At 36.6% G+C, this 23,335-nt stretch overlaps 1 protein-coding gene across 11 annotated transcripts in view; it reads left to right on the forward strand.

Moving 5' to 3' along the window:
• The window catches only part of NOL4 (nucleolar protein 4), a 244,283-nt gene that overhangs the window by 96,502 nt on the left and 124,446 nt on the right, over window positions 1-23,335 (forward strand). For 2 of the 11 annotated variants that reach the window (XM_081149217.1, XM_081149208.1), the window contains exon 1: window positions 12,104-12,277. The exons of the other annotated variants lie outside the window; for them this stretch is intronic. The gene's annotated coding sequence lies outside the window, so the exon portion shown is untranslated. Of the gene's footprint in view, window positions 1-12,103; window positions 12,278-23,335 lie in introns of those variants that run through there. 11 annotated transcript variants of the gene reach the window in all.

A 23,335-nucleotide genomic window follows, 5' to 3' on the forward strand; every position in this document is an offset into this window, starting at 1 on the left:
TCATCCAGTCATTCTTTGCCATGTTTTTGTCACCCCTCTCCCATTCCTTTATAAGAAACTGTGGTCAACACAAAGGCTTGTGAATATTGCTAAAATATAAAATTAATGCTTCCTTTACCCCTTCTTCTTTATTTATTTATTTTATTTATTTTTTATTTTTTTAAATATATCTTTATTGATTTCAGAGAGAGGAATGGAGAGGGAGAGAGAGAGATAGAAACATCAATGATGAGAGAGTCATTGATCGAACCTGCAACCCGGGCATGTGCCCTGACCGGGAATCGAACCTGGATCCTAGGTCGACGCTCAACCGCTGAGCCATGCCCTGCCGGGCCCTTCTTCTTTAAAACATAATTTATAAGTACCATTATCCCTTATTCTTTCCCGAATATACATTCATGTACATATGTATATACATATATACATGTATGTGTGGGGAGAGAGTATTTTCAAAAATGATGATTGTTTTCCTTCAAGTGTTTTTCATAAAATTTATCCTGAGATCCTTAGATATTGGAGGGTTTCTTATGATTTCCTTCAATAGCAACATCATTAAAGCTTTTGCAACTTTTAATGTCTATATACATTTCAGAAATTTTGAGTTTTTTTGGCAGTCAGATATCATTAATCAGCTCATCTCTCATTATGGAGATTTGCTCACTAACATATTGGTATAACAGCATCTTAGAGAAAAGATTCTACCATCATACAGAATTTTTAAAAATGCTATTCACCACTGTTTACCTCTCTCTTTATTCAAATCAATGATAAAATAATCAAGAAAGATCAACTTAGCATTATAGATCCTTAGAATTAGCACAGCGAACACCGATGCCAGCGTTCTCAGTTGGCCTCAGTGAGGACATTTATACCCTCTTAATGCATGTCAGCAACATCAGCAGTTTGTTTATAAGGTCGCGTGCATAATTCTGTTGAAGAATGGGTGAAAAAAATCTACATTCTCATCTGGATTCAATCTTCTAAAATCAAATGGTTTTAAGATATTTCCAACAGAAAGCGAGGACAGGAGATGATAACTAAAATGTCTTGCTTGCCTACTGTATGCCAGGCACTGTCCCAAGAATGAACTTTTTTATGTTGTCACAGTAATCCAGTGAAATAGGGAATATTGCTGTTTTTATGGTATCGATGAGGACACTGAGGGGAAGCAATTAGCTTATCATCACTCAACTGCTAAGTGGTAGAAACTGGATTGAAACAGACATTCTGGATCTGGAGCCTATGTCTTTCAAGAGGAGCTTCTAAGTCCACCTCTGTAACCATTGCATGTATTACGTTCTGAAACTTATGCTTGCTTACACACCTTATTTTATGTCATGCATGTTTAACCTTCCATCATGTTCTTATTTTCTAAACAAAATTAATATTCTGGCTAATATTTTAGTATTCCCTGTGCTTTTAAATCTGTCTATAATAGCTACTTAGAGATGTCTTCCCATACTTGCCTATCTCCATGCACATACCTCTTTGTTTCTGCATTATCCTGAAGAAATGATTATCTCCAGCCTTTGAAATCTATTGGTTTTGTCTAGCTTTCTCCAACAGGAATAGCAAATTTAAATTCTGTTTATTTCAATAATATCTCTTGACAATAATCACCCTATGTTTAAAATTCATATTTCCTTTTATCTGTTAAATATGTAATTTGACTTTTGACAGTTTCTTTCATTTCCCCTATTCTTCCCTTGTATGGAAAGGACAACAGAGAATTGTGATTGACCTCCTGTACTGCATTCATTATTTTGAATCTTCGCATTTTATTTTACTGTGCTTTATTCTAAATAATAAGACCAAGCTTTGGGCGAAGGAAAAAAAAACTTTTTTCATTCTTAGCTATCCACTCATGACAATAATGATTTATCTTATTTTATAAGCTTTTTTAAAAAATAACATTTCAGCTTTGCTCTGTGTGAAATAACAATTAAGGTTATACTTTTTTTATAAAGGGTATTTATTTTTCTACATAAAGCATCCAGATGAATAGGCTATTTTGAAACATCATTCAAGTCATATGTCTTAAAATAACATACTTAATATAGTAATAATAGCCATATTAATCTAATAAAGACATCTTAAAAATAATGGGTGCGTAATGTAGAAATTATCTGGATAATTTCCCATATAATAATGGGATATTCAGCCCTACCCAAATGTGAGCAAACTTTCAAAATGGAAGAAAACATCAAACTTCAAAAGAAAACTTTAGTATTATAAATTCTAATTACATTTGTGAAAAGAACAAAACTAGGCCAATAAAGTTTATTAAGTGCTTGAGAGATATTGTGGCTTTGAGAACCTATATTTGGTGAATAGAGAGGTTAATAATAGAACCAGCTACCAGCTGGGAATATTCTTTGTGTACCGACGGTGAATGTCTCTACATGTTTTTAGGGCTCATCAGTTGGCCAATCTGTAAATAGGCCAGCTTCTGTATTTTCTTCTATAGATAAGGACCTACTCCTCCTTAAAAAGAAGATTACAAAATGTTATTCTGCGTATGAAAATTTTGTAAATGACTTCCAGATAGACTAGGTGTTTTGACTTTATTTTGAAAAAACTTTCTTACCCCATTGTGGGATGTCACCACAGTAACTATCATATGGTTTAATAATCCAAATAGTCTCTTGGGTCACAGAAGCAAGAGAGCACTTCTCGCACAGCAAGTGCAAAGGCCAGGTGCATTGTAAACTGTTGTTTTAATGGAGCAGTCTTTTGATGTTAAACAGTGTGTGCTTTGTTTTTCAAATCCTTTACTTCTCCTGGCCACATCTCCTTTCCAGCAGTATCCAGGGCTTTCCAAATGACCTGCCCTAAGGCTAAGCATAGTACAGAAAGAAAAAAGAATCAATTGCTTGGATTTTGAGTGCTTAAGAAGATATTTTAAAGTTAATAGCATAAGTATGAATCTTAAAAACTTTGGCTTTTACTGGCAAGATTCAAACATAGAATAGAATTCTAAGAAATTGGCTTTAAATGGGAGCAAAATCCCGGAGGTCTGAATGAATAAATTATAGAAAGGACAAGGGTGCATAATTACATTAGAACTCCTTTTCCTCTCTGAAGAAGTTAACAGTCCAACTGTATGTGGGAAAGAGCCATTAGAGAGACGAGATACAAGATTCTCTGGGAAATGCCTGGCGGCCATGGCCAGGTCAGCAGGCTAATTGGAATTGGCTTGCAAGATGAAAGCACAGAGTGAGTGTGGGTCTCATTACCCAGGATGTAATCACGAAGCCTGCAGACCTCATAGAGAGATGCCTGTGTCCAACATGGCATCTGAAGACGGCAAGAGAATAGCATGAGATCCTTAGGTAGGAGGCCGGAGGAAAGTCTCACAAACATGCACCAGCATGGGATGGGGGCAGCCAGAAGCAGCTAAGAGGCCTGGTGCAATGGAAGACTCTCCATGGTTGGCGTGAATCTGTCACTTGGAGGCCATGGCAGGATCCAAATTCAACAAGGATAGACATCTTTGAGAAAGCTACTTTTCCTTGAAGGACAGTGAGGAGAGAATAAGCTGGGCTTTCCTTCTCACCTACCCTTCCGAGCTTCATAGGACATTATGTCACTAAGGCAGCTAGGGAGAAGGAGAAGGGGCTGCTGAGGGTTAGAATCCTGACTAGTTTACAAAAAAGACTGAGTTTTCACTGGAAATGAAATGACTCTACTACTTTAATTTGGCATAAATTTCCCTCCCTGACTAGAAGTGGGACAGATAAACTGAATTCAATTAAAAAGGGAAAATACCCTTTTTTTTGTACCCTTGAATTGGAGACCATGCCCATTTATACCAGTCCTGAATGGGATGCAAATGTCAGTAGTAATCATCATTAAATTTGAGGCAGAGCCAAGAAGTTAACATTTCTAAGGTACTTTCACATTTATTAAATTTATCATCCTGATCAATTTTCCTCCTTTTTTAATACCTTGTAGGAAAACAGAAAGGAGGTTCATTTAGTACCTATATTCTTCATAAGGGATTGTTAGGCATTTTAGAAATACTTCTCCAGATCAAGACAAATGTTTTAAAACTATGCTATATATTTGACTCCATAGGATTAATTATTGAATTACTGCTTTTCATATTGGCTTGTTATTATATGTACATAGTTGTAGTGAACACAACTTATTAAATGTTTTAGCCTCTACACTTACCTTTTTCAAATGGATTATCTCATCATATGTGGCAAAGCAACACATTCTTGCTTGTGGGAATTGGCTTGTTAAAGTGATGGCATGTGAGTGTGTGTCATTTTCTCAGAGTTGTTCTAGTGTCACTTGAAGAATGATGTTGCTTGAAGACATCCTTTGCATTTTATCAGTTGTCTCTATTAATACAGGGCAAAAGCCATCATTAATAAGAATACCTTAAACTTAGAAGAAGGAAATTAACTTCACCTGAGACATTTCACTTTCAATTAGAATCCAGTTTATATCCACCTAATGTGAATTTCTGTGGTGACCAATGCTGAGAAGCTTATGACCATCCTCCTCCAAAAATGACATTCATTTCATTCTAATGTAAAGAGAAAACAGGTATTTATTATCTCCGTTACAAGCATAGTCATGTATTTATTGCTCACATCTTTAAATTTAAACAGAAACATATTGGCTTCAAGCAAATGCTAAAATATTTCAGTTGTACAAGATGAAAAGAAATAACACACAAATATACATACCAGTGGATCCTCTTTTCATGGAAATTATTTTAAAATGGAAAAGTAAATCTCTGGACTTAAAAACCTATAAAGGCATTTTTTTTCAAGTATAAAAATAATAGAACATATTTATTTGTTAGTTTGTGGTCAACCTACCTTGGAAGTTAGTTTAATTATTTTGTTTTTCCAAAAACATGAGTAGATATTTTCTGCTATTTGCAGTATTGTCGTGGAAGGTAGTATTGTGGAACACTTGAATACTTTGTTTTATGTCGGAGGAGTCAGTCATGAAAAGCAGTAAAACCATCAATTGCTGGAATAACCACTAGAGGTCTACTGATATCATATTTCTGCCAACATCCTTCATTTCTACAAATATTTGAAATTAATGATTTCATATGATTTAAATTAATTTCTTACTCCTTGTTGTATGTATCTTTTATTCTGTGGACTTTAATTCCACTTAAAATTAAGGGTATTTGGTAGTTCCTTAGATTTTTGTTGGTTTGGGTTTGGGTTTGTTTGTTTTGTTTTGTTTTAGGTTTTTGTTTGTTTTCCTTTCAAGTTGTGTTTAAATACTGTATCATGACTATTAACTTTTAGAAAAACAACTTGTAAGTGGTTGGTGGGCATTGGTTTGTTAATTTAAATACATACACATGTATGATAACATTAGTGAAAAAAGAAATGTCTCTCCTGCTCTTTATTCAGTAGACTATGTGAATTTCATTTGATTCTAGAGCAAGATTTTACTACCTGGTGTTACATGTTTTTACTTTGACTTGTGAATGTACCTTCAGGGAGTTTGCAATATGCATGCACACCACACATAAGCAGAATTCACCATTCAAGGACTGATGTCGCTGTCAGTCACATTGCTAAAAATAGATGCTTTCTATTTTGTTAGAAACAATATGTGTTACTAGCCAACATTTTGTAGAAATTTTGTGTCTAAGGACCCTGAAAGCATGAAATGTTATTGTGCTATTCAATATGATTTGTCATTTTACATTGTTTTATATAAAAGGAGGTAGCAATTGAAATCTGTGTGAAAGAATTAAGGTGCCCACCTTTGAACTCTGTGCTTGGGAGGAGCTCAGTAAATGCTGTTCAAGGAGCTTCCTGTCTTCCCTTAGTGGAGCACAGGGGACATTCGAAGAACTCAGGCACACCGTGCAGTCCCAGATTCTCCTGCATCTGCGGTACTTTGAGAAGTCCCAGCTTGCAAAGCTTAGTAGAAAAGTCACTTTCATCGTCCTCTCGTTCTAATCCAGCTTCCACCCATTCTCCTGCAAAGGTGAAAAATGAAATTAGAAATGTGTCATCTTGTTGGGAAAAGGAGGAAGGGAAATGTGTAAGTTCTGGGATTCCTTTTCTCATTAGCGAAAATAACTATAAATACATCTGCAATAAAGAAAGATAATCTGAATTTAAGGAAGCATTGTATCTACATTTTTTGGAACGTTTAGTGAACAGCCCCTGAATTTGTTTTCAGACCTCACTCTAGGAGGCAGGGCAGAGGGGCGGCTTTCATTCAGTCCAGTTGGCCCACGCTAATTATTTTTGGCCCTATGTTGCTAGATAATATTTGACTCTATCCAGGGCGGCGCTCTGAGTAAGCGCAATGGACTGTGGCTTCTGTAAGGGGTTTGGAGGATGCGGAGTGGCTCCCTCCGCTGCCGTCGTGTGTATGAAGTGAAGCTTGTGCGCTCTGCAGAGGCTGCCGGCCGAGTTTGTGATGAGGGCCGATTCCAGGTCACGCTCTGCTCTTCCAAGCCTAATGTAGCGGTGCAAGGCTGCATCTGCCCAGAGGAATGGGCATCTTTTTATAGTTTATCTGACAAGGGGAAGCAACTTGTGCAAGTAGGCAGCCTTTCTGTAGTTTGCTCCGGGCATCCCATGTGCATGCTACTGCTTGCCACCGCTAAAGCATCTCCCGCATTCACCTGCCGTGGGATGTAAGATTGCACCATTGTACCTATATCTGAAGGTTCTTATATTTTCTCCCTTATCAAAATTAAAATAATATACACCCCCCAAAATAAAACCTTTACAACTGTGAATGAATATCTATATTTAAATGACCAACTACTACCTGGGAAGGCCCTGTAGGAACTTAAAGCCTTTTTTTCTTGTGTTTATGGAACTTCTGTGTGTGTGTGTGTGTGTGTGTGTGTGTAAATTCCGATTAGGGATTTTTGAGCTTGTTAACTCTGTGTTTTGAGATTTTTTTAAATTAATTTCTTCAATTATTTAGACTTTTTCCCCCCAAAATTTTAGTCCAATATGCTCTTTTCTTTCCTTTTGAGATTCCAGTTGCATAATTGCATGTATATTAATTGATATTACGTCACAGATTACTGACATTTTTTAAACAATCTTTTTCTCTCTATGCTTTAGTTAAATTTTTCCCATTTGGCTTCAAATTCATTTATTCTTTCTTTACTCATATCCAATCTTCTGTTAAACTCACCCAATGAACTTTGATTTCAGATACTGTATTCTTCAATTTTATAATTTCCATTTGGTACTTTTCTTAGAATTTCCAATTTGCTGCTGAAATATGGTATTACTTTACCCAATTCCGGATCAGGGGACCCTACCTGGGTTGCAGGTTCAATCCTCACCCTGTTTGGGGTGCATGAGGGAGGCAACCAATCGATGTGTCTCTGATGTGTCTGTCTCACATCGATGTTTCTCTCTCTTTCTCTCTCTTTCTCTCTCTTGCCCTCCCTCCCCCCTCCTTCCCTTCCGCTCTCTCTAAAAGTCAATAGAAAAAAAAAATCCTTGAGTTGAGGATTTACAGCAACAAAAGAATAGCAGAGGGTCTAGGGAATGGTATCTGGTCATGGCCTCACTTCCATCCTGCCACACTTTCTCTGGGATCCTGACTACTCACAGCCTGGCTACCTTTCTCAATCTGAAACCCATGTGTTTATTTTCTTTATAGCATTATGAGATTTCCAAAGGTTTTATACTCCCTTCTCTTCCTGTTAGGGATATATGCTGATGTCCTCGGTCCCTCTCCACATGAAAATAGGCCTTTGTTGGTTCACAGTTCTCTAATTTCCTTCTCTCTGGGATCTTGGGCTTTCAAAATCTGGTTACCAGTTAGGTGTCTGATGCCTTCAAACAGACCTGAAGCATGCATTTTTACAAATGAGGTTTTCTCCTTATTCTCAGTGGCAGCATTGCCTGCTCCAGTCCACTCCACTATGACTACATCTACTGCTCCACTGATGATTTCATAGGCCTACTTCCCCGAGCCAGGACAGACTTCTCTCCTAGATCCTCTCATGGCATCCTATGCATAATGTTATTATAGCAGTCATCACTTTCATCACTTTGGATGGTAAAGGCTTGCTTACTTGTCTGTCTCTACTGCTAGACCATAAACTTCTAGAAGGCACTATCTTTTTTTTTTTGGCATTCCTAATTCCTGACAAATGATTGCTGCTGAATAAATGACTGCTTAATAAATAATTAAAAAGTGGGTATGGGCATATATGTGTAGATTTCTGGACCACACAGGATGTCATCTATCAATAATTTCGAAGTTTGTTTTCCTCTATGTCTATGCTTTTAAAATATCAATTTTTTACAGTGCATTTACAACTTTTTTATTTAAACCATCTGGAATTTATTTTGTTACATAAAGTAATATTGAGTTATAATTATGTTTCTTTTTTATTTTACATCAGGAAAATAAGCAATAGTGTCAAAGTAAGTTGCAAAAATATCATGATTTTTACTTGACTGACATATTTTTGAACATTGTAAACCCATAATAATTAGTTAATAGACTTATATTAGGCATATCTTAGTATTTTTAGATGTCATTTTTTCACTTTGTTGCATTAGGTATTAAAATCCTATAGATGATGTGCAAAAATACAATTTAATGTATAATTAAGAACTTTTACATATATATTTTTTAAATTCCTAGTTAGAATTTGACCACCCCCTTTAGGGAGCCTTCTCCCATTGCTTAGGGAAGTGTTAGCCATTCCCTTTCTTAACCTCCCATGGCCCTTTATTTGTGGTTCTTCCATTGTCAACTTGCTTTATATATACATGTATCTGTTTAAAATTAAAATGTCCCTGTTTCCACTGCGCTTCCAATTTCCCAATCTGGCTTTATTTTCCTCTCAAGCAGTTATACTATATTTACATACTCATATTTTCTGCCCCTAAAACAAACACACACACACACACACACACACACACACACACACACACTGGGGTAAACTTCTCAAGAAATGGCATTTCTCTCTCTGATTTACTCTTAAATCCCCAGCAAGCACCTCACACTGTGCCTGGCACACAGAGTATGTGTTGAATAAATGTCTGCTTCCTATATTAGATCCTGAACTTACTGAAGACAGGGACAGTGATCTAAGTCTGGGTATCCCAGCACCTACAATATTACTCTAAAAGCAGGTGCTATTTTTATAAGTGATAACTCTTTCTCTTCTAAAACTAAAAGGAATTGGGTTGTTCATTTTGAAAGACCCCACTCATTGTAGTAACTGTTGTTCAGAAAATAGTTACTAAAAAATAATTAATATACAAGAGAGCTATCTATTTAAAATCTACTTCATTCATTCTCTGAATAAATATTTATGTATTGAATTTTATAAACCCATAATAATTAGTTATATAGAGAAATTAATACTTCTCTTCAGATACATTTTAGAATCCTTAGATATTACATATTTATTTTACTCTATTTGATATTAAAATCATACAGCAATATGAAACATACTTTTGTACAACTATTGAGTACATATCCTAGAGCTGACATTGTGTTTGGAACAGCAGAAACAAAGATGAATAATACTTAGTCTCTGTCTTCAAAATCCTAAATAATACCCAACATTTACATAGTATTTTCCATATGCTAGGCACTGCTAGGAGATCTTCTTGTGTGTTTACTGCTTGAATTCTTATAAGATTTCCTTGAGATAAGCACTATTATTTCCCCCATTTTGAAAGTGAGAAAACTGAGGCACGGCAAGATTAGTAACACAGTCTGTCTGTCCTGCAAGTCTAGAGACCATGCCTAAGGCTTTCTACAAGAGGTGGCTTCTAGAAAAATGGTTCTTGATCCACCCTTTGCTCCCCTTGCCATGGGCCCCAGTATCTTCCTCAGCCTCTTTCCCCAGAACTTCCTTGGGGTTCAGCCTCAAAACTGGTTTTGAGAAAAATGCTCTTCCCGCTATTTTCTCTGCCCGTTTCTCCCAAGACAAACATATTATTGTAGTTTAACAATTATACTGATTATCATGTTGAAAAATCAGGGGCTCATAAAATTAACACATTAAAAATAATGATAAAACTCTTACATTTCTAACAGTATTGACTTCTCACATTTATGTAACCTTAATTGGTTATAAATCACTTTCAAAATTTAATTCTAAGCTGGTGCACTTTCAGTATGACCTACTTAAAAAACTTTAAAATAAATAATATTATCCTTTGGGGGGTAGGGGAGCTGGAAAATATATAATATGACTGATCTCCAGGTAGTTAGTCTTCAAGGATTAGCAGATGGTAAACATTAGCTATTAGAGCGGGAAATTATTTTTTAACATTTTTTTTTTTTAGCTAAGAGGTTCATCAGAAATAAGTAATTTTTGTTCGTTGATTTTGAAAGTAAACCATATGTTGTTTACATGTTTTGGCATTTATCCAATTTCCCTGAAGATGAGAGTGAAAAATGAAAAAAAAAAGCCCTTTACTAATTAGATAATAATGAACATAATGAAAACAGTTGCCATAACTTTTTGAATTATGAGAATGTCTCTTCAGAAAAAGCTGTGGGAATAGGATCATGATGGGGAAATGTTCTGCTTGTACCTATGAGGTGAGTACATGTGTCTTGGAGACATACCAAGGCCGCACATGAAGCACATTTAACTATTTTTTTTTTTTTACTATGATAGAAATTAAAAACCCAAATCCAAGTCAGAATGCCCTGTGCATTTTATATGTACAAGTAAATATAAATACACACATTATTTGCAATATTGACATTCTAGTTACTGTCTTCAGGCTTTTCACCCGAATTTGGGTGATCGGAAGTAACCAAATATAGCCTACAAGTCCCGTAGGACTTTGGAGCCATCTCGGCTCTAGGCCCCTTCACCTGTGAGCGACAGCAACATCCATACAGTTCTGCTCTCCCTTTGCACCCCTAATAGTAGGTGTGGATGATTCCAGTCGTGTTGCTCCAGCCACAAAGGAGTGTAATTACCCCCCAGTGTGGGGGGAGGGTGGTGGGTAGTAAGAGCGCTCCCGACATAAAGGAGTGAGAAATGGGGCGGATAGTGCGAAATCCAGGAGTAAAAAGCACAGTTTGGGTAACTCCCTGGGTGGAAACCTTACTGAAGGTGGTGCAGTAGACAGAACCTCTGCTGCTGAGAGAAGAAAACTTTTCCTGCCCCATGTCTTTTCTTTCCAACGAAAGATGGATGGGTTGAATTCCCAGGAATGTTTCTGAAGAAAAATGCATGTCCAAAATAGTGCCCAGTTAGGACTATTAAAATGCATTAAAACTGCATGATCTTATTAATCATTGCAACCCCAATAAATTTCATTAAGAATTTAAAAAGAAAAAAAATGCATTATTAACTATTTACAATGTGTAATAATATATGTGTTAATCATTTTTCAAAAAAACCTAACTGCTGTATTTGCAAATAATATGCATAACCTGCCCTCATACAATGTGACCTGGTACTGGATCTCTGCTGTTGCACAGGCACTTAAATTCCACTGATGATTATTTTTCTAAATGATTAACGTTTATTGTGATTATTCTTGAGCTAATATATGTATGCAAAATGTGACTGCGAGGATTTGCTTTTGTTAGCATATCCCCTCCCCCACCCGGAAGCCTCAAGGCTCCAGACGTGGATGCTGGAGAGAGAAAATGGATGTGAGTGTGTGTGTGTGTGTGTGTGTGTGTGTGTGTCTAACCTTCAGGTTGATTCAGTCGTGATGATATACAAACAAAAAAAGAGCTTTCCCTTTGATAATGCCATTCTTAACCCATTAATATCATTTTAGAAAAACTTAGAGTAAGCAGAATGCTTTACATTTCCATGAGGGCAGTGTTTTAAAACAGCTATGCAGAGCATTTACAACTGGAAATTTAATATAACTGAGAATGGCACTTTTGTCAAATAATTCTGTGATCTCCCAGCCATATTTTTACCCAGTGATCTCCCTGTAGCAAAATGCATAGATAATCAACCATCCAGTCTGTCAGTAAACTTGTTGGGGGATTAAACCCTAAAGGAAGGAGCCCATCACCCTGGAGGAAAACTGAGTGCATGTTTCCCTGAGTCTTTGAAGGTTCATCTCCGTAGTCCCACTGCTAGAATGTGCTCTGTTGTCATAGCAACACCATCTCCTGCTTCATACAGGAAAGATTAGCTCTTACTGTGCAAAGGAGAGAATTTAGGGGAAGTCAGACTAATCCCTGGGTGCACTTGGAGAGAAAGGTTGGACCTCGCCTGAGGGATGCTGTTTCTGCAATGATAGAATTGGCCTGCCACAGACACTGGTATTTAAGTTGAAGAACAGAATTCACAGTAAGTGTCAGTTCCTCCAAAGTAGAATATTGATGAATGAGGTTTGTCTAAGTCTTGTTGAAGACTGTCCCGTGCAGCAGTAGAATGACTGCAGGGACTCTGATGAGATTACCAATGTTTTCCTAGTTTAGGTGGTTTTTTAAAGGGTTGACCACAGCAGAAACTTGAGGAAAATTTTTAGATACTTTTGAAACATCCATCTAAAATCCTGGGAGGATGCCAAAATTAGATAAGCAAAAAAAAAAAAAAAAGTATTAATATGCTTCTGGCATTTAATTTATTTACCTTAGATTTTTGTGCTTTTAAATTTAAAATTCCATAGAGAAAAAGATTCATGAAGAAAAAATCTGTATGTCTAAGGTGTGTTTTCTTCACCACCAAAAGTGCTGAGATTTCATTTTAGGATTGCAAATGTTCTTTTTCAGTTATGTATATGGTTTTTCAAAATCCTTTCAGAAGCATACAAGTGGTATAGTTCTTTTAAGGTAGTTATAATATGATAAAAAGGTATTCTTTGGGGAAGATTAATTAATTTTGCTCTTTGGTGCTGCTGCTTCAACTTGTCAGCATAAGGCCATGCAATGTGTAATCTTCCCAGGTTTTCTGTTGCTTGCCTCAAATGCATTTTGTTCTGGGGGTGCCATCTATGTGGATTTATTTAATTTTTCCTCCTTGGTTTGTATTTGCACAATTCTTTCCACAATTACTAAGGAATCATTATATTTTTGCTTAAGAGCTGGGAAGCCTTGTTATGGATTTGAAATGTTTGATATTGATAGCTACAATGGAGATATCTGGTCTTTCAGAAACTTAATTACTTCAAAGTACACTTTAATCCACATTCAAAAATTTTTTAAAAATTCAAAACTATGTAATTTTACATACTGTATTACTAATTTGTACACTATGATTTTGACTATCAGTGTGTATTACTCTAAAAGTATATATATTTAATATAATGTATTCATAGTGAAAAATTATTATGCTGCTTGTCATGTTTTTCAATTGTTTTGATCATGGCCATATATTTATAATGTATATTTAGAAACTGGGTTCTGTTTCCCATGTAACAAATCCTAGGATCCTTATGTACTACCACACTACAATTAATATCACAGTTTGTGTTAAATATAGCCATTATTATAAAAAATATTTAATTGCCATTTGAAGTGTGCTGCTTTAATTGATCAGAATGGGAGAGATATGGGTGTTGCTGTAAAAGCAGAGCAGAGACCACACATATACTCCTTTTCTCTGAAACTTAATGATAGAATAGACCGTAGGTCTTAGACTTGAAGGAGCAATCATGTGAAAAGGCTACATAAAATTATTCTCTTTGTATGTAAGGAAATACACACAAAACCATAAGGGTCATACTTGGCTTAATAGCATTCAGGCTGTAACTATGCAGAAGCCCGATGCTCTTAAGAAAATGGAGACAAAGCAGGGAGTCAGGAGCCCCGTTCAGTAAATGATTGCTAATTATTCCGACAACCTCTTTTCAGTGATTTCTATCAATAGTTCAGGATAGGACCCTTAAAAATCACAAAGAGAAAGAGCAAATCTCTTGTTTTTCCCCAACCCCCCACCTCCCTCACAGAAAACAAATGAGAGTAACTTATCTCTCTTCATAGACTTTGGACAAAAATGAGGAAACCGATGACCTCATGCTAGAAAGAGAGGAACTTAGGGCTCACTATATGATGCTAAACTCAGAATTAATAAAATAGCACTGGGAAAGAATAATGATGGCCAATATAAGTGGGCACCATTTATTGAGATAACAGAATAAAGTATATAAAAATGACTCAATAATAATTGAAAAGCATTTAGAGTCAGAGATTTAGTCCATTCACTATCTTAACCAAAGTTTTTCTAGAGGTATTCTTAACCAGTTAAAGGAAAACAAAACAAAATAAAAATGTGTTATATCACGTAGACTTTTCCAATTCCTGTCTTATGTGGTTAATTTCTTTTAGAAAAAGAAATTACTGATTGAATTATTGCCAAATGCTTAAAGCTGAAGACTGGTGGAGGCGTGTTACCTCTCTGAGGCAAGTTTGATTTGGGTCTCTACTACTCTGTCCAGGTCTTGCTTGGAGAGAAGCAGGTCATCCTCCAAAGTCGAATTATCCCTTGAAAGGCATATCTTTGGGAATCTTTGAAAAAGCAAGTTGCTCCATTCTTGAGCTGGTCTCAGAGGTTTGGAATGTCATTGGGAAAGTCCAGAAGTCAGTTGAAGATTAAAAGTCTTCAGGATATTTAGGTCTTCCAAAAGCTCTGGGTAGTTGGTGATCTGGAAATGGTTGGAGCTTTTGCACTTGAAACCAGATTACAGAAAGAGAAAGAGGCAGCAATGGCACAGGAAAATCACAATATCAACTTCTAGGGAGCCCTCAACAAGCAAACCGACACAAGAGGCATCCATGCATGATTTCACAACAGTAGGGTTTCATGTAAACTGAGGATAGCTTCTAAAACTACCCAGTACGGTTGATGTGTATATTAATTGAAAATAAATATCTTCAGCATAAAAGGTAATACTGCAATATGAATGCTTTATATTTGCTTTTAAAAATCAAATTAAGGCTCAATTTGACTATTAGGTAAGATTCAACTGTACGACACATTGTTAGGTTAGTAAGGCCCCTCTAGAAAACTGTAATTTAGCAATGACTCCTCTCTTTTAAATTTTAGGATTTATGCTGATGTAAAAATCTTCTCATTATATTTTCAAACTTTGACTTTATATGTCTCTGGAGAAATATGTACAATGCTAAATTTATCTGTTTTCTTAAGGTTGCATGTAAGCAAGCAGGTAGCATGGTGTATGGGGAAGGTGGCTACAGCAGTTGTTGTAATTAGGTTTCAGAAAGACCAGAATATCAGTCTGAGCTATATACTTCTGATGACATGTATTTTTGAAGGCAGATGGGGGCCAGTGAGTATTTGTGACCCAGCAGTAAGAACTAGGAGCAGCGCTCTGTGGAGATATATCCTACAAATGCGGAGTGAGATGAATGGATGGCATGGGCAATAGGGGAGGTAATTAGGACTGAGAGCCTAAACTAGCATAGAAGTTAAGAATTAAAACTAGGGACTGGGTGAGAAACAAATCACAGACATATAATCTGGGGAATTTCATGTATTAATTAAGTCAACTAAGGCTTATTTGGCCTCTGCCAAGTGACAGGTGACAAGACATGCAAAATGCTACAGTTCAGGCATTATAAAAACAGTCTGGTGGAAATGACTGATAGAAAAATCAGTGCCATACACCTGAAACTAATATAAAATGATATCGAATGTAAACTGTAATTGAAAAACAAAAAAGAAAAGATATATATCTTGTGGTAAGCAGCATGACAAAGAAAACACAGAGGATAAACTTGTCCGATGATTGGGTAGCATTAAAAAATCCTTCAAACCTGGAAAGCCTTGAGTACCGTTACTAGACATAGGGAAAGTCAATAGGAAGGCTGGTTTGTGGGGAAAGCAGTGGTGGTAATGGAGGCATCAATAACTTTTATTTGAGACATCTTGTTTGATCTTTAAGCCTTAAAAAATAAATACTTCACTTAATTATAATAGTTAACTTACTCATAATGTAGTTTATTTGAGGTGACATTGTTGCATGAAATTTTATAGCATCTTTAGCATTTGTTCTGCCGCTCTCTCTCTCTCGTTTCCTCTTTAATATTTCTGTATAGCTACAAGAGTATGTGAAAACTTGACATGCATTTTTCTGAAGTACAACTTTTTAGTATGATCAAAAAGAAGTTTATCATTTAATACTGGAGTCTAAAAATTCTAAAATTTAATTTTAGCTAGGGAACTTTTGTTTTCTGCTCTTGGCATTAATATATGATAAAAAAAATAAATTTAATACATAGGAAAAAAGTACATATTCAGCTGAATTTTTGAGAAAACCACTTTTGTGGGACCTACCCAATTAGGAACAGAAGTATTTTTTTTTATTTGGAGAACTGGCATAATTTTCTGTCAGTGTAATCCTGAAATGATAATGATTATGATAATTATAATAAGAACCTCAACAATGAACATTTTTGGCCCTTTGTAGTTTATAATGATTGGGGAAATAAAACAATCCTGCCAAAATAAAACCCTCTGTGCCTATATAGAAGAAAGAAAGAAAACACAATTTATTATAAAGTAAGGCCATAAGGTGTCATGAAAGTGACTGCAAAGTCTGGATAAATTTCACATATATTTATACAATAAAGTAGCATAAAGAACAATTACAACTTCTCTCTCTCCCTGAGAGATAAACAGATGCACCTGTGACTATCTCCTATTTGTGTTTTGAGAGAGAGCCCTGAGCTAAATCTGGAGGCATGCATTTCGAGTTTGAAGGATCAGAAGTTCTAATCTTGCAGTGAAAATCAAAATGTTCATCCTCTGTCACCCTTCATGTTTTCAAAAAGACACTCCAAAGAGGGAGTGGTGGGGAGGCAGCTGCCTCTCTCCTCAAGGACAATTTATCCTTTTATCCTTCTGTAATACATCCTTTTATACGCATTATCTCATTTAATTATCACAATACTGCCAGGCACATGTAATTATGTCCCTGTTTTAGGAATGAGGAGACTGAGGCTTAGAAAGTTCAAGGAATATTTTTAAAGTCATAAAACTAATAGCAGAGGATTGTTCTAGCTCACTCTGTATCTCACATTTTCATTTCTTAAATGAGGCATTTTGGAAACTCATTTTTGGATGCTGCATGGAGAAGTAATGATAAGGAAATAATCATTTTTATTGTTTTTGCCCTGGGTGTCTATGTATATATATGCCTTATGTTTTAAATAAGCAGGTCATTGGATGCAGCCTGGATCAACTTTTGTATATAGTAACCATCTCATAGAATTTGTTTTGGGAATTAAAGGAGGTAACTAATATAAAGAAACTTGTACTGCACTGGGTGCTTCATAAATGGTAGCAGCCACTTACTATCTCAGAAATATACTCTACTCCAGGAAGAGGGAAATGATTAAGACAATTGGAGCTTCAATAGAAATAATTGTGTCCTAAGATTCAAAAGATTATTCACCCATCCATTTAGGCATCCACTCATCATTCATTCAACAAGCATCTGAAACCCTTACTCTGGGCCTGCTTCTACATAGGCTCACTTCAGAAAATGAAGAAGCCAGAGGCCACCTCTCCCCTCAAAGATAACACTAAACCCTTCCTTGATATGAACCAGGTAAGGGGCTAGATGCTTTGCAAATATTAACTTATTTAATCTCATCAATTGTGCTGTAATGCAAATACTATACCTGCCCCTGTTGTCCCTATGAGGACACTAAGTTTAGTTCTAAACCACTCACCTCTTAAGTGACAAACCTGGCTTTGAATCTGTGGTTTTCTGTAAAACCCATTCATTCTCTTAGCCACCATGTTCTGCGTATTGCACAAATTTGAAAAGTGCTATGACAGAGTTTCGTGTAAGATCCAGGACTGACAGAAAGGACAGCGTGGCGACATCGTGGGGGTGGTCATCTAGGAAGGCTTTTGCAGATACAATTTTTCTTTAGAGAATCAGCACACACAATTTTTCTGTATAATAACTATTTTATGGAATTGTTTGTTTGGGGAATTAAAGGAGATAATACAAAGAAACTTGCGCTGAACTAGGTGCTTCATAAAAGATAGCGGCCCCATGCTATCTTGCATCTGTCACTTCAGGTCTCAATTACTGCTCAGGTTTTCTTTCCCTTTCTTATTTCTTTGATTGTTTCAGAAACAATCTGAATATGCAGGCTACCTCCCCTTCATGTTGACTAAAATTTTGGGCAATGATTAATTAAAGATTCACAGACAACTTTTTTTTTTTTTTTAATACATCCTTATTGATTTCAGAGAGAGGAAGGGAGAGGGAGAGAGAGAGAGAAACATCAATGATGAGAGAGTCATTGATCAGCCGCTTCCTGCAGGCCCCTGACTGGGGATCGAGCCCACAACCCGGGCATGTGCCCTGACCGGGAATCGAATGGCGACCCCTGGATCCTAGGTCGACCCTCAACCGCTGATTCACAGACAACTTTTCCAACATTTCATCTTTCCGTGTGAATCCATTGGGGTTCATAACAATTGGGGTAGGAAAATGGTGGACACATTAGCCTAAACTTTAGAATTAAACACCATTACCTTTTTGGCCCAATTTTTTCTTCTTTTTTTTTTTTTTTTTTACGTACAGAAGAAAAGGGGCTTGTTGGAGGGAGTGGGGTGTCTTGAGAGTTTTTCATTTTCGAAAGTGAGGATACCATTTACCAGCTAGGGAACCTTCCTCTTTCTGGGTGCAGCCTTCATTCATTTGTTTCACTGAATGTTTTGTAGAGAAAGGTGAGAAAATTAGAGTCAGAGAAAGGAAAGGGCAAAATTTATAATCAGGCCTTTAATGAAGTCATTGGGTCAATATCTGAGTCAGAACCTCAAAACATACTAAAGGATGTTCAAACTCTGTGTCCTGTAGAAAAATATTTTTACTTTTTGGTCCTGAGAGCACATCTATGTATAATTTTATATTGCTGCTTGAGTCTATACTTTTAAATCCCATGCAACAGAAAACTTTTTTCCATGCTTTTCAGAGAAACTGGGAGAGAGAGAGAGAGAAACATGGATGGGAGAGAGACACATCAATTGGTTGCCTCCTGCACTCCCCCTGACACAGTCCCCCTGACGGCGCAGGGATCGAGCCTGCAACCGAGGTGCAAGCCCTTGGCTGGAGTTGACCCGAGACCCTTCAGTCCGCAGGCCAGTGCTCTAACCACTGCGCCAACTGGCTGGGGCAGCAGAAAACCCTTCGAAGGCTGTTACTTTATCTATGACAGAATGGCATATCTCAGACCTTTCAGTAAAAGAAAACTGTAAGATGATAAAGTTTAGCCCTGCATACTAAATATTAAGAATAGCGATTCACATTACAACATGGCCAATACGATGATCTGTGAAACAAACCGAAGGGAGTATTTAAAAGGAGAGTAAGACATTGCCTTTGATTGATGCTGCCTATATCTGCTAACCCTGTCTAATAATAATTAGAAAGGAGAAAAAGAAAGAAAGAAACATCACATAGAATGCTTTTCAAATGGTTGGAAAGAAGTTTGGAAACGTAGACAACCCCAGAGGCCATTACTATATTCGAGAACGCTGCACATATGTATGCTCTCTCTAGAAACTGCTTTCAGCAAGTAGGAAAGTTAAGGTTGATAACCAAGTCTTTTTTTTTCCTTTAGCTAATAGGTTCCCAAGGGATGACCACTACCTGTATCAGGAAGGAGGCATGTTCTTCTCTTAACACCTGCCAAATAGAGGATATCCAGGGTCCTCTTTGCCCTTAAGTCCTTTCTTCTGGCTCCCACTCTTCACTGTGGGGGGTGGGGGGGAAGCTAAAGAATGTGTTTTTTTATTTCCTGGAGTAGACTATGTTTCCATGGAATTGCTTCTATCATCAATATGTTATTAATAAAAAAATTACATATTTATTTAAATATATATCCACGAGAAAAATTTCCAAAAGCATAGAAATGTATACAGAAAAAAGGAAGGCTCCCCTATTCTCCACTCCCAATCCACTGTACTCCCAATAGCTAATTTCTGTTAATAGTTTGCTTATGTATTTTTCTAAACAAGATGGATAAATGATACATATAGTTCAATAGATATCTTCAAGCCTTGGCTGGTGTGGCTCAGTTGGTTTGGCATCCTCCCGTGCACCAAAAGGTTGCTGGTTTGATTTTGGGTCAAGGCACATGCCTGGGTAGGGGGCGTGCAGGAGGCAGCCAATCTGTGTTTTGCTCTCACATCAATGTTTTTTGTTTTTTTTTCTCTCTCTCCCTCTCCCTTTCCCTCTCTCTAAAAATCAATAAACTGTTTTTGTTTTTGTTTTTTAATTGATATCCTAAAAAAAGTGGTCATCAAGATTTCGAATATAGCTTTTATTTTTATCATTATTTTGAATCAGTTGTTGGAAAGAACATTTTGCTAATAATTTGCAAATGAGTTGTCATTGCTTTTATATTGTTTTTATACTAGCTGTTTTACACTAGCTATTACTACAAAAGACATAATTTATAGACTAAAGAAAAGTGGAATGGGACTAACAACACACTTATCTTTGGGGAACAATTTATTAATTGTGGCAGGGTCTCTGCTGGGGTGCCATTTATATAAACATCTTAACATTATAGATACAGAAATGGAGGCTGAGCCAAATTAAAAAGTAGCAGAGCTGAAATGTGTAAATTAGAGATTCTTCTAGCCAGAAGTGAAAATGAAAGTGCTTACAGCTCACTAATTAATGCTACATGTCCAATTTGATTGCAGAAAAAAGAGCCACGGAGACCTATGAAAAAAAGAGTGACCTGGGTGTCAAGAGAACCCAGTCCTCTTCTATTTTGCTGCTCCATAAGGGACCATCAGTTAACCAGCCTGTCCTTTGTCCTCAAACCACTTAAAAATAAGGGTCATATTCACCATCCTGTTATTTTCTAAGAATTGTGGTGGCAATAAAATGGGGGAAAAAGAAATAGACCAAGTTTCTGAAAAAGCATGCTATAATTTATCGCTGAATTGTTACTTTTCTGATGTCTATATTATTTAGATATTTTACAAATTTTTGATGAGTTTCCACCAGGTCAGGCTCCTCAAGGAGCAGTTAGTGGACCAGTGTTCCTGAAGACTTACTGGCCCATGATGAGATAAGTACAGAATTTGGAACAGAACAATTTTATCTCTGTAGAATTTAATAATAAGTAAATGGGCTTGTGTTTTGTATGTCATGTTCCAGGATTTAAAAAAGTTTTTACAAACTATTTGTCCATGCGAGACTGAAAATAAAAAGACCCAATTTGTCATTACGTCTGAGAAGCACTGCACTGGGGACTGGAGTTGCGATAGATACGACAGAGCAAAAACTGGCCTTGTTCCTGCCCCTTCTGAGCTTGGGGTCTGGGGAACACCCAGCTATTAATCAGATAACCATATCTAAGTAATTATTATTCAAACTGAAATCAGTGCTCCTCCTCAACCACTTTCCACCTTCCTCTTCCTCTCCCACCCCCACCCATCCTACCTTCTCTTCTCCCCGCTCCTGTCTTCCCCTCCCTGCCCCCTCTGCCCCCATCCACATCTCCCCCCTCACTCCCTTCTTCTGCCATGACTTGCTCTCCCTATGTCCTCTTTAATCTTTCATTTGTTTCTCACCTACTCCAATGGATATATTATGAGAATATTTATCAATCTATATAATAGAATAAGCATTTATTAGCAATCATAGTCAACAAAGAACTATTCCAATATTCCAGTTTTTACTTACTATATCCTGTTTCTGATAACCAAAACGTTTGTGCCTACATTCCTATGCCTTTCTTCTTCCCTCCGTTCCTTCCACCTATTGATCTATTTATTTTTTTTTCATTTATTGAGCCACTACTATGTGACAAGCATTGTGTCTCCCCCCACACACACACACTATTCCTGCATCCATTCTCTGTTCCTATCCTTAAAGGGAAAAATAAGGAAAAGTACTAAGAGAATTGGAATTCAGGATTCCCTGACTATTTAAACCTGGGCATGTGTTATTTTAGGATGCATTGTTCTTGTGAGTATTCTTTTTAAAAAAAAGATATTACGATAGATCATATATAACTTGAAATTCTAAGCTTATATTATTAAGAATATAATTGCAATTGACATAATTCTGATCCAGTAGGTCTGGAGTAAGGTCTGAGATTTGGTATTTCTAACAAGTTCACAGGTGATGTTGATGCTGTTTATTGCTGCCCCACACATGGAGGAGAAAGGTATTAGCTCAGATTCTAAGAGATGGAGTCTTTTTGATCTAATTCACCTTCCTGGTCGGACCATGCTGATGTGGCTTTGATGGTTCTTTGTTCAGTTGCCTACCTTGGTAATTTTGGCCTAGGGAGGTCATGTGGCAGTAGACTGTTGGCAGGTTAATTTGTTCTAGATGGAAGTATAGAGAAGAGAGTCATACACTAAAATGGTATGTTCAGTGTAATTATTGCCCTGTTTAGTTCTTTGCATGGAGACCCTGAGGAAGGAGCTTAGAGAGGTACAAGCAGCATTGAACACCCCCTAAATCAGGCCATTCAAAGCCCAATAAATGTTTCCTTTCTGTCTTAAGTCAAGAAATAAGGGCTTTCAAACCAGAATCCCTGCACTTTATTCAAAGATGATTTTGTAGATGTACCATTCTTATAGCAGCACAAAATATAGTGATAGGTTGTGAGGAGTGTATTTGGAGCAGTTCTTGGTGAATTAAAAATAATCAAATTATAAAAGCTCTTAACTTGGCATTATTCAGAGTTTAAATTGATACAGTCAGTACAGAAACTTAGAGAAAACATTTTGTTATGGTCATCCGAGACAGATTTTATAATTTTAAGGAGAATTCGGTGATTTATCATGATAGAAACATTATAAATAAAAATGACCATATATACCACTACTACAAAAAGAATTCATTACCTGGGAATTCTTTCAATTCTTAGTTGTTTTTTATTTTTCTAAAATTCAATATGATATTACTTTTTGCCAACATTTTTTGCCTTCCAGGCTTGGGAAAAATACTGATAAGACACCTTAAATGTGTTATTTAAGGTGTCTTAAATGTGTTATTTAAGGTGTCTTATCAGTATGTTTTCTTTTGACTTTTTTAAAACATTGTATTTCTGCTTGGTCACATTCTATACATACTGCTTTATGCATAGGAGTATTAAAGCAAGGTTCATGTTTTCCATGAACATTTGGGAAAATGTGACTTAGATATGAACAATAAGTGTATAATATAGTAGAAAAGGTTTTGAAATATGGAAAGTGTTAGTGTTTTGGCCCATGACTCAGACTGTGAAAGAATTCACAAGTGAGAGAAGAGATAGATGCAGAAGTGGAGTTTATTATACCTTCCCCGAGGGCAAAGGGCAGTTGTACTGCTAATCAATACAAGGGCAAGAAACAAGGGGTAGCCTGCTCTTTTAAGCAGGTACTGTTGTTAGGGGACAAAGAAGGGAGGGG

This window comes from Miniopterus schreibersii (assembly GCF_964146895.1).
Source record: "Miniopterus schreibersii genome assembly, chromosome: 10".
NCBI lineage: Eukaryota > Metazoa > Chordata > Mammalia > Chiroptera > Miniopteridae > Miniopterus > Miniopterus schreibersii.